The following is a 12,073-nucleotide window of genomic DNA, read 5'->3' as shown; positions in this document are numbered from 1 at the left end:
ACTGCCAGGATCTAGTTTGATCCCTGAAATGCAAGCCATGGCAATTTGGCCCAGTAACACCTACACTGAATGATATTAGGATACAGGCTGCCTTGCGGTGCTAATAAACTCTCTTCAAGTTTGACAACTGCTCATGGAACTAGAAATCTTTCATAAAAGCTTCCCGTTCTAATTTACTTATCTGAAGTGCTGAAAAATTTACAGCCTTTCTCTTGAGAGCCCGTTGCATCGGCTGCTCATCCCACCTTTAAAAACCCGTGTTATGTTCCTTAATTGCAGTTTTGTAACTCGAGGTTTCAGCCCTGGCATTTCATTATGCCTCTGCTGGGCATCGGGGATGGAACAGGCTGTTCTCTCCAGGATTCTCTCTAGCGATGTAGCTCTGAGATAGGAGTTTTGGTTGCTTCAGGCCAAAGCTCTGGTGAACCACGGACCTGCACTGGATATGCAGATGTGAGCTGCAGCTTGGTATCAGTCCCCCTTTAGCAGGTGCCTGCTGCACACACACAGACACTCGTGGCTCCCACAGGCCTGCTGCTGTTGTACGCGAGTCTCCCGCTCCTAGCACTGCCTTGCTCAGAGTTATCCTGTAACAGATGTGCCTCTGTCCCAGGGCCAATCCACCCAAGCCCATCCACTCCCAGCTCTGGCTACTCAGGTAATGTATCCTCCAGCTTCTGCTCATTCTTGTGGGGGAAGCAATAATTGCCTGAAAAGTGAACTGAAAACACAAACCTGTTTATCTGGGGGATGGAGTGAGGTGTTGTGGCAGGACAGCAGGAGCTCCCTTCCCTTTGCAGTCCCCTTGCAGTGCATCTGTGTGACTCTGCCCCTCTGCCTGTGCTTTCATACCACTCTGTGGGGCAGAGCTGACAGGCTTGGTGACTGGGTACTTCCACTTCTTTTCCATTAGATGAGTTGGGCTTTGACCCTCTGACCTCATCAGGGATCAGGTGCTGCTCCCTAAACTCCTTGTACTGGAGAAAGCATTCCCTGTTGTCAGCCAGCAAGAGTATCTCTCAGGATAGTGTATGTCTCTTACACACACACACACACAGGTTCATTCCTCCACCTGCACAGTATTCCATACTTATTTTTTCCCTCTGTTTCCTCTCCCCATACTAAAAGATAAAAAACCATCACCTCCCTTCTGGTTGTGAATACACTCAGAGATTAAAGCCAGCATGTCAGAGAGCTCAGTTTCCTGACATGCTCAGAGAGTCACAAGGCTATCTGAGAGCAAGAAGTATTATTTTCCCTGCCACGCTCACCCAGATATTCCCTTCCCACACACAATTCTCGCTAGCTTTTGCAGCTGTACGGGGTAAAATTTTTTCCAGTGGTACAAGGGTGGAAGGTGGTGACAATGAGGGACTACTGAATCTTTCAGACAAGTTGGCCTGATCTTACAGAGAATCCTATTAGCATGTTTTTTCTTGATAAAAAGCAAAACTACAAGTGAAAACTCCCAGGACACCAGTGTCAGAGTGAGATATTCATGTTTCTCTTCCTGCAGAGCCCCCATTCCTGCCCACCAGGTATATACTAGAACAGAAACTCCAGCATCATCACTGTCTTGTGGAACTGCCTCAATTACTTTATGCCTTTTAAAAGTGCACAGTCCTTGCTCCAAGGCTTTCCAGTCTAGAATAAAAGCACAGACTGCTTATTCAAACTCCCAGGAAGAGAAAATGCAAGAGATATCACAAGTCATTAGGAACAGTTCTTTGCAATTTCCACCACCATTTCATACAACCCCGATAAAAAATTCATCCAACACCACCACAGAAAAGGATTGGGTTGTTTTCTCCCCTCCTTTCTATTCCTACTGCAAGAGGCACAGGGCACATTTCTGCACAAAGAGGTTTCTTTCTTTTAGCCCTCAAACTACAGAGTTTAAAGATAACTCAGATACCTCTGGCCCCTATGGCAGCCTGCACTTTGGATGTAGCTCTGTTGTTTGACTTCCCTGACATGCCAAGATTCTTTTCCAACACCTTCCCTGGTTTGAATTTTAATTACTAAATCTACTTCTAAGATAAACATGTTGGAACAATGGCCCAAGACAGAGTTATGACACCATTTAATGCCATTTCTAATCTTGTTTCTTGTACAAATCAGTATTACCTAACACCCACTAAAAAGTTCTCATATGGGACATACGAAAGTCAAATCTCACAATTATAAGAAAAAGACACTGTGGGGAAAATACGCAAAAGCAGAAGCCAGATAGCCATCTACTTTTTTTCTCCTAGGCTTCTAGGGCTGCAAAGTTATCAGTTTCCATCAGATCTCACCAAACAAATCCATCCAGTCTGAGGCTGTAACATTGCTTTCTGCTGAGACCACAGGGGCAAAAAAAAGCTTTGATCAACTAACCACTGCAAACTTTTATTTATTTTTTATTTCCTTTTTACATAGCAGACATGGTTTGCAACAAAAGGTCATTTCAAAAAGCAATTTGGCCAGTGCACAGAGCAGCAATGATTTCCACAGCACACTCGGCTCGGCTGTGTCGGTGCTAGAAGGGCCTGTCCTAGGGCTACCAGGGGGGTTATGGTCATTATTGTCATTCAGATTTTTGGCTATGCTGATTTTTTCTTCAGCTTTTCAAATGGCATGGGATAGGATGGGTTGACATGGAATAAACCTCTGCCTGGGAAGTCTGGTAGGTGCCTTTCAGATGCTTTCTTGGTGCCTGCTTCACTGGCCACACTACAGAGTTCATTCTGTCCCATTTCTTACATAACTGGTAAATTTTCAATTTCAAATCCATGAGCAAACAAGTGAATTCCTAGGGACAGTGGAAGGCAACAGACCGAGTGGTGCAGCTGAGATTGGAGACAGGTCTGCCAAAGGTTTCTATCCAAGCCAGTACCATAGCACCTGGATTAACCTTGTGGCCTGACAGAAGAACAGAGTGAGTTTCTTTTCCTCTTCTCATTTTTTCTTGTTCTTCCACCTTTCAACAGTGATCTGTTATGCACTTCCATCCTTGTGCTACCGATCTGCCTCACTTGCTTCTTTGAAGGGAAATAAGAACGTGACTTTTCTCTGTCCTGGTCAGCAAATCAAAGGATTAGAGAATAAGGTGAGCTGTCCCTGGGTGTGCACATCACTCAGTATTGCAACCAAGTGACTGAGGCAAAACCATCTAATTATTTCCCCCAAAGCAGCTCCCATCTGTTGAGAATGAATATCACATCATCATCATCAAGAAGAAACCTGTACAGGGTCCAGCCAGTCTGTACTGACTGTACAGAACACACAACAGCCCCTGACAAAGTTAAGAAGGGTGCCCCTAAGAAATGTGTAACAACCAGGAAGATCACAGGAAGTACTCTGACAGCACTGCCCCACAGAGGGAGTGCGATTTAGGATGCGTCAGGATTTCAAAGGAGACAAAAAACCTGACAAGACCATTCAAGAAAATGAATAATGACATTTGCTAGCAATTGCAGAGAAAGGCAAAAACATGCATGATTTTGAGGTTTCATAGAAACATCTAAGGTAATCTATTTCTGTTGGGTCTGGAACATCTTATGCATGAGATCCTTGATGACTTCATTGGAAATTCCTCAGACTCCATTCTCAGAGAGTTTGTAAACAATGAAAATTCACCCTTGCAGCATTTGCTACACCACAGTGGTTGGAAGAGTGAGTTCGCACTCCTTGCTGAGCCTCCTGCAGCACACCAAGAGCATGGGACACAAGACTCCAGTCCTGGAAGAGAAACAACAGATTCACTGAAAGCAGAAGGAGCCTCAGAGAACGAATAATCCATCTTTTTACCACAAACCAAGTCTAATCAAAACCAAGCATGCCTGATTTCTCTTAAAGACATCCAGGAACAGACTTCACCACCTCCCCAGATAATCTATTCCAAGGCTTTCATTGTCCTTTACCAATACTTTTTTTTTTATGTCTTGCTTTAATCATTCTCATTGCAATTCACCCCCATTTTTTTATTTCTTTTCTTACCCAGTATGAGCCAAGAGAACAGAGTATTCCCTTCTGTGCAACAGCATTGCATGGATTTGCCACAGTTGTCTGTCTCTAGGTTATAAAGGCAAGTCAAAGGCTCTCTGATGATTTATGTTACTCTGTGTACAGGCTCTCCAGCCAGTTTGCAGTTCCTTTGAAGAGCAGCCCCCCTAAGTGATGTGATTTGAGCCTTTACCCAAACTTACTTGAGCTACAAGGACATCACTCTAACAAGACTCTCCATCCTGGGTTACAAAGGCCAACAAAATATAGTGATGCATCCAAGATGAAAATGATTAGCAAGTGGCTCAAGCCACTCAGTGACTCATTGGTAGACTAAAATGTGATGGAGTTCTGATTGATCCCATCCATGTATGTGCTAGAACCAAACTGTTCAGCTCTTCTGAATGTGAAATGGAATCTATAGCCCAATTCCCTTTGGCAAGAAAAAAGCAACTGGAAGTCTCTAGGAATCAGGAAATGAACTCCTGAATTGAATCGCATGACTACTCCATGCCATCTTTCACATGATGAAACAAATGTATCATGATTGCATTGTCCTAAACCAAGCTAATGTTCTTTCTTTCCCATGTCTTTTTTCAAAAAACCTGAACTGATACATGGCTTGGGATCACATGCTGCTCATACTGAACAGACAAAGGTTGTCAGACAGTTCAAAGACTTATTTGGAATTCCTGTTGCTGAAGTATCCAAAGTGTGTCGGGAAAACTTTTCCCTTAGGGTGTTATTGGGATCTCAGTTTCCATGACGACTTCCAGACTTGTTTAGTTTCAGCCAAGCTAATAATCTCCCCCTGTGGCATTTGATTCTTTTCCTTCTATTCCTTATCAGGAATTTTAAGATGCATGTGAGAACAGGGAAAGCAGAAAGTGACTAAATATAGTCCACAGCAGGCTGGACATGTCCAAAATCTTCAGCAAACAACTAATTTTGACTGGAGGATAATTTTCTGGCTGGGGACTCTTGTCTTTAGTTAGCAGCTGATTCAGGAAATCTGCAGCAAGAAAAGTTCTGTTCTTTCATTTGGGATTTAACTCAAAGATGGAATCAACCTGCCATGTCCAAACTGGTCAGGGAGTATCGGTGCCACTGAATCTAATGCTGCTGTGACTGAGCTTTAATTGCGCCTCTTGCTGAGGTATGCTGACCACCTAACTTACAAATCCTGTACACTAATAATTCTTCTCGAATACCTAAATCACTGATCCTGCCTGGGAAACAGGGGTGTTTTCCTTCTAGCCTAACCAACCAGTGAATTTTCTTTGGGCGAAGGTTAAAAGCAAAATAATGGGGAAAAGGAGAAAAAAAAAAGAAGTCACAGAATGCAACCAGTTCCCACCTCAGAGCACTGCTTTCTTACTTGCTGAACTACAGTGGACACCTTTGAGCATCTGCTGAAGAAAGAGATAGAAAAAGAAATCTGAAAAAACCACAACAATTTCCACTGTTAGGAATGCTTTTAGCAACCCTTCAGTGGTCTGAATTTTAGACCATTTCTCAGTTAAACTTAGCAAATTCTAAAGTTTAATTATAGACTTATTTCGTTCAGCCTGACAGCAAATTATTTCTTCAAGATTTCACCCCTCGGGGTGTACACTGGAGCATCTTTCTGGGAATGCTCCCCTTGATTTAAACATCCTACCGAGGGTGATGTGCATAGACTGCTGCAATAGGAAAAAAATCCACATCCAGCAGTCACATAAGTAGTGTGCTCCTAATTAGTATGACTAAAGCTAAAGATCAGAAATTTTCCAGATGAACATTATGGCTACACACTGTCTTGTCTTTTCCTTTTGGGAACAATCAAGGAAGCATTTAGCTAAAGCACTTGCATGGGTAATGTTGCCATCTTGCTTTCATTTTGAGTTGACAACTGTCTGCAACTTATGCACAAAATACGGAGCATAAATACTGCTCCATCGAGGGGTAACATGTTATGGTGATGTAGAATTCAAAAAAGAAGTAGGGATTAAAGGGCCATTAAGTTTTTATACTGGTTTTAATAGCACTACCTCACAAATATTCTGGTGTGCTGATGGACTGTCTCTCACCACAAACACTCAATGCAGACTCTAGGGCTCCCCAAGAGGGATAGAGCAGGATGCCAATACCTGGAAAGACTAGAGAAAATTGGACAGAAATGGAAGAAAAAGTTAAACTTTAGGACTGTTTGTTCCACTCTCAACAAACTGAGGCATCTCAGAGGAGGGCACAGGCCTAACTTCAAACTGCCATGAAGGACTTGAGAATCAGTGAAGATCTGGCATATGAGTAGTTCTGGTCACTTTGCTCACTGCTTCCTCTTGTTTCCATGAACATTCCACACAGATCACACAGGATTAACATAAAGCATGGGGTGATCACCTTAACTTCACTGAACTTCCATCTTCCCAGTCTCTCACCCTACTACTCCCACAGCTCTCATGTCCCCTGTGTGCACAACAGCAAACTCTTACACTGGTTAAATGAGCCCAAGCATGCCTGAGCTAGGGCAAAGGGGGAGCGTGGGGTAAACTTGTGGTTCTGGGAACAGTTCAGCACTTCTCAATGTATCTCACATTGCATGCTAGCTCAAAGAGAGCCCAGAGGTCCAGCAGCAACCTGCCTGGTCCTAGGCAGTCCACACAAAAAGAGAGCACGCAGGAGGGGACGAGCTCCTCACCCGAGCGAGTTTCCTCTGAGCTGGGTGTGAGGGCAGGCAGGTGGAGGTGAAGAAGTAAAGGGAAGGGACTCCTCGTGTAGGTTCCACGCAGAAAGCTTACTCACACCAAAGGGTAGGGATGAAGACCCGAGGATCTGCGAGTGTCCAGGGATTTTGTAGTGGAGATAGGGAAGGCGGGGATAAGGGATACAGCCAATGGGATATGGGATAGGAGGAGGGGTTGAGGGCAAGGGGACCAATGGGATTAACAGAAAGGAGGGACTAAGGGAAGGAGTCAATGGGGTGTCGAGTATTACAGAACTTTCGGGAACTTATACGTATTAAGGGAGCAAAATGTGCATAGATTTATACATAAAATAGGGAGGGGAAGACATGGACCAATCATACAAAAATATGTGAACTGTGGAACTGGGGGCTTATGGGCTCTCACCCTAACTACAGAGTGAGGCATTAAGCTTCGGTGCCTGACCACCACAGCTTGGTGTTGGTTGTATCCTCAGGGGTCAGCGTGGCTGCAGCCACTTGCACCACCACAAATATACTTTGCAGAAGTGTTTAAAATATCTTGAATTCTCCTTGAATTAAATCTTTCTTCAATTTTTTCTTTCTTTTGTTGTTGTTTTTCCTACCTTTGCTATTTCTGCAGCAAAGCAAAGAGTGGCAGAACCCCCCAGATTTCTTTGCTTCTACTTTTTGTGAGCCTTCTCACAAAGCCACATCACTGATCCTGTTTCCTGCATTCCCTTCACCATGGAAGTGCTGTACTTTCATTATTGTGACACTTTATTTTCCTGCTTTAAATCCTCAGTAACTCTGTGAAAGTTGAAGTGATAGTCAAAGCTAGACACACTACTTGAGGAAATGATGGCGTTTTGTGGTATCAGAAGATCATGGGCTTTGGGGACTCTAAGTTCCACAGGATTTTGCAGCCATACACACCATCTTCATCACCAGTGTCTCCCTGCCCATCCTGTTCCTAGGCTGGAACAATTCCTTACCTTCTGTTCAGTTCACAAACCCTCATCCTTCCAAGCTCCTCAGGCAGTCTTACATTCTCCCATCAGTTCTTCACTGCATAGATGTCATTCTAGAACAAAAAGATGCCTTTTTCCAAAGAGGCCAGGATGCCTTTTCCATGACACAAGCATCTGTCTGTCACTGTGCACATCCGGTCCCTCAGCTGGCCCACGCTTCTGAACTCTTCTCAGTGGTGATCAGGAATTCTCACAATCCTCTGGGTTTGCTTTAGCTTCCTTTCTTTGGTTTCCTTCTTAGATGCTGAGCGTTCCTGCCAATCCATGAGCCTGTCACGATGCCTTGGCACAGTGAATACTGCAGGCTCCTATGGCTGCCTCCCTGACGTGCCTGGCCCTGCACAGCGTAGCTGCACATGTCCTGGCACCCCCTGAGCAGAGCAGCCTGGGGTTTGTTTGGCCCACCTGAGCACCCCTCTGGGGAGCCTCAGCAGGAGTCTGCCAGTCCTCCAAAATCTCCTCTCTCGCCTTAGGCAGGATTTCACTGGCAATTTGTAGGATTCAGCACAGAAGGCAGGAATTGAGGAGGATTGGCACAGAAGTACTCACCACTGCTCCTTTCAGAACTTCCTCTGCCTCTGGTGGAGCTGAGCCACTTCCAGAGGAGTCAGGGGGTTCAATACAGCACATCCAACAGCCCCCACCCCACGCCAGCTCCAAGAGCTTTAGGCTTTTCCCATCCCTGCTACAAGTTCTGAAGTGAAGCAGCCAGCCCCAGACATAAATCCACAGTGATTTACGTGCTGCTGGCAGGTTGTTGGTTTAATCTGTACAGATTCAGGTGTATGAAATTGATATGAAGGCTTTAGCTACAAAAAGATGCAATTTTACATTCCGTGTCCCTGATTGCCTTGGCATATGCTGGAGTTTGCTTAGAACTTTGAGAAGGAAATCAGTCAGCAAGTCCTGCTCCTTCCAGCTCCTCAGATCTGGCTCTTCTCCTTCCTCCATGTCTGTAACATGACCCTCTGCTACCTTCCGTTACCTTCTGCTCTTCTGCCACTGACAGATGCTTGTCCCCTTTGGGTTTTAATCTCTATTGGGTTTAGATTTCAGCTTTATTTTATCATAAACTCTGCTCTAAAGTCAGGATATCTATTATCTGTGACTCGTGTGCATGTTCCAAAATGTAATTCAGCTACAGGGCATGGTAAAGATCCATTTTTGGAAAATAAGTCCTTTTCTCACTCCAGTGTTTCTCCAGCCATGCAACAGTGTGATGGGTGTCTCCCACTGAACAATGAACCCTCTTTCATGCAGCTCCTTAGCAATGGTAGAAATCAAAATTTAAGTCTGCCTCCACATGGAAAAGGAGCCATGTGACCAAACAAGAGTAATGATGGTTAATGATCACCAGTGGGGTGTTGGCAACCACAGATCCTACTCAGGCTAACAGGAGAGGTGGTGCCCCTCATCCTGACCAACCAAAGGCACCGCTGAACGCTTTCCTGTGACAACAGTATGAACAAAAGAGACTGTCACCTGAGGTGAAATGTTGCTTTACAAGAACTAAACAAGAAATAACTGTGCCAAACCCAGACAGTTTCCTAAGAAACTGGCTACCAGTGCTCATGGGGCATTGCAGTTTTATCTGAGTTCAGGGAAGAAGGCAGCTGGAAAGCCTCAAAACTCACTGGAGGAGAGAATAAAAAGGGCTTCAGGGCACAGAACTGGCTAGGAAAGTGTGCTTGAAAACTGCCAGCATGGAAACTGCTAGCTATTGCTGACCTTTCCCTTGTTTACAGAAACAGAACTTTCAACACCTCTAACTGGGAGGGAATTAACTGAAGAAAGTTCTGACTCATATCATCATTTTCACCTCCTAAGAAAAACAATTCTGTAAGGCTTCAAGCACTCACCATGCAAGCCACAAGGCAGCATCCCTGGAGAACAAGCTGTCTCTGAGCACTGCCACCTGATTTCATTGCTGGGGTTCATTCCACATCCCTCTTCATCGCTCCCAACAGCATCCTGACACTCACAAGTTGTCTATTCATTGCTGCTGCTCCATCCCCTGGACTCCCTCCCATGCTCCTGCCTGCCAGCCTGGCAGCAGCACACAGATAGATCCTGCCTGATTTCACAGTGGATCTTTGCTTTCCTTGAGGGCATTATGGATCTGTCTCATCTGTCACTGACAACACTGACTGTGCGAGGCTTGTACCGACCAGATTCCTGTCAGACCTTTGCTGCTGAGCCGCAGCCGAGTGATGCTCCCCCCAGGCTCAGGAGAGCATGAGGACACTGCTCACACATGGTTGTCAGGACAGAGCAGCACTGTGGGGAGTCAGGCCTCCCTCGCTTGGGACACAGGTGAGAAAAGGACACTGTTGATGCATGCACTGCTAGGATGTTCTTGCAGGGAAAATAAACAGTGAAGCTGTTGCCCAGCCTTTCAGAGTGCTGGGAGACAAGACAGGGCTTGAGTATCACTCATTATTCAGCTTTCTGAAAAGAGCTCAGTGGAGAAAAAACAATTCATTGGTGTTGATCTTTCGGATCATTTTTTTGGCTATCCTGTGCAACCAGGGGAGCTTTAAATTTCTGCTTTCCAAACAACAAACCAGTGAGACTGAGGTTTGGATGTGATCATCTGGCACCTAGAGATGAAACCAAAATCTGCACACTTAGTGATGAAATTCCGTGTGTTGGCAGTGTCAGTGACAATCCAGCTGCAGCACAACTGCTCATGCAGCTGTCTCCATGTGCTTCTCCTGTTTCTTGAAGAAACTCAGTATTTCATCTTCCTGCAAAATATTTAACCAATTCCCTTCTCTGTACAAGGCAATTTGTGATATGGGGTAAGGAGAAAGTTCACTGGAAATAACTTAGGGGGATTTTTATAAATATCTCACTGCTACCAGGATGGGGGTTTGGGTTCTTTCCCCTTCTTTAAAGTTTATTTTATACCAAGTCTGTAACTGCGACTGCAATATTTTTTCTGCCTATAAAATACAAAAAAAATAGAACTAAAATCTGTGGGATGATGATCATGTACTTTTTTTTTAATCTGAGATAGGTTTCTTTATCTCCATTAATGCTAGACAGGGATATTTTAGAGATTCATGGCTGGATCCATGTAAAGCCAGGCACGACAAGGAGAAATACGGGCACGGTATTTCTGTTAGTGTAGTTTAATGAGCAAATGAAAAGGAGCAATCTTTTTTGTGCCCTACTCCTGCAAGAGCAATTCCATGATTATTGATTTTTCCTAGAAATAACTGTTTAATATTGAAATAGCTGCTGAGGTACAGGATGCACAATGTTCATACTGCTTGGGCTTTTTATTTCAAAGTGTTATCAGCACTCACAAATCAGAGTTAAACCACTGCCTTCCATAGGATGAGATTTAATTACAAGATTCAATTATTTCTGTATTCAATATTGATTTCTGGAGAAAGAAGTGACAGAGAAGAGGGACACAGAAGGGTGATGCAGAACCAATCACAGTTACACAAGCATCCCCAGACCCAGAAGCCAAGACATTCCTGTTTCATCATTCACAGCAAAAATATCTCAGCAATGTGAAAGTTGCTGGTTTTTTTCTTGGGTATTTAAATGATGTTAACAAATATTAGCTTATTATCCAAGCTGTTGGTGTCCTCTTGTAGGGCTTAAAAACTGACCTGCCCCAACTCTTGGGGTCATGGTCCCAGTTCCCCCACACCATTCGTGTGGAGGTAATGGGACTGACCTGAGAACTGCAGCGGTGCCAAAGCTGGAAGAGGAATCTCTCATTTTCTCTCCCAGCTTTACAGCATGCCCAGACAGGCTCTTTTAAATTAAATGCACATAGATAGGTGTGAGAAATCTCTCCACTGATATTTTTAATGTTTTTTTCTTAATTATGTAGTGCCTAGGTGTCTTGGGGTGATTTTATGATAATACTGTATTTCCCTATCATCTGCTTTATGCCCAGAAATGGATCCCATAGCTTTAAGCTGGGTCCAGGAGAGGGGGGAGAGAAGCCAGGCGAATTCTTCAGAGTGGTTTGTGTTCAAGGACTCACACACTCCCCCACGTTCTCACCACTGCAGAGCTGAGGGAGCACCTTCCTGCTTTTAGCTGGCCTGTTAGCTGAGGCAAGAAATTTTCCGAGGACTGCATACTGAAATCCTCTGGAACTTCTTCTTCTTCTTCTGGAACTGTTTGGCCTAGCTGTGATCCGAGAACCAGATCATCAGACCCCGTGGACCAGCAGGGAGGCTGAGGGAATGCTGCATCCCAACCTCGGACTTCAGGAGGGGCCAAGCCAGCTACACAGGGAACTCTACAGAGGGAACTCTAAATCCACCAGCTTTCTCTGCAATGAGGAGGTTTATTATCTAACATTACTCTGTTTTTTTTCTTTGCCCTGCCGGCACTCTGCTTG

The 12,073-nt window shown here is 44.6% G+C and overlaps 1 long non-coding RNA gene across 1 annotated transcript; it reads left to right on the top strand.

Moving 5' to 3' along the window:
- Positions 1–299: 299 nt before the first annotated feature.
- LOC109145044 lies at positions 300–12,073 on the top strand. The gene is made up of 3 exons (XR_002046176.3): positions 300–658; positions 9,447–10,014; positions 11,739–12,073. It is a non-coding gene; the product is annotated as an uncharacterized LOC109145044 (long non-coding RNA).

Source organism: Corvus cornix, chromosome 4A (genome assembly GCF_000738735.6).
Source record: "Corvus cornix cornix isolate S_Up_H32 chromosome 4A, ASM73873v5, whole genome shotgun sequence".
Taxonomy (NCBI): Eukaryota; Metazoa; Chordata; class Aves; order Passeriformes; family Corvidae; genus Corvus; species Corvus cornix.
The sequence above is the reverse complement of the archived record's forward strand: the minus strand, read 5'-3'. Positions and strand labels throughout refer to the sequence as shown.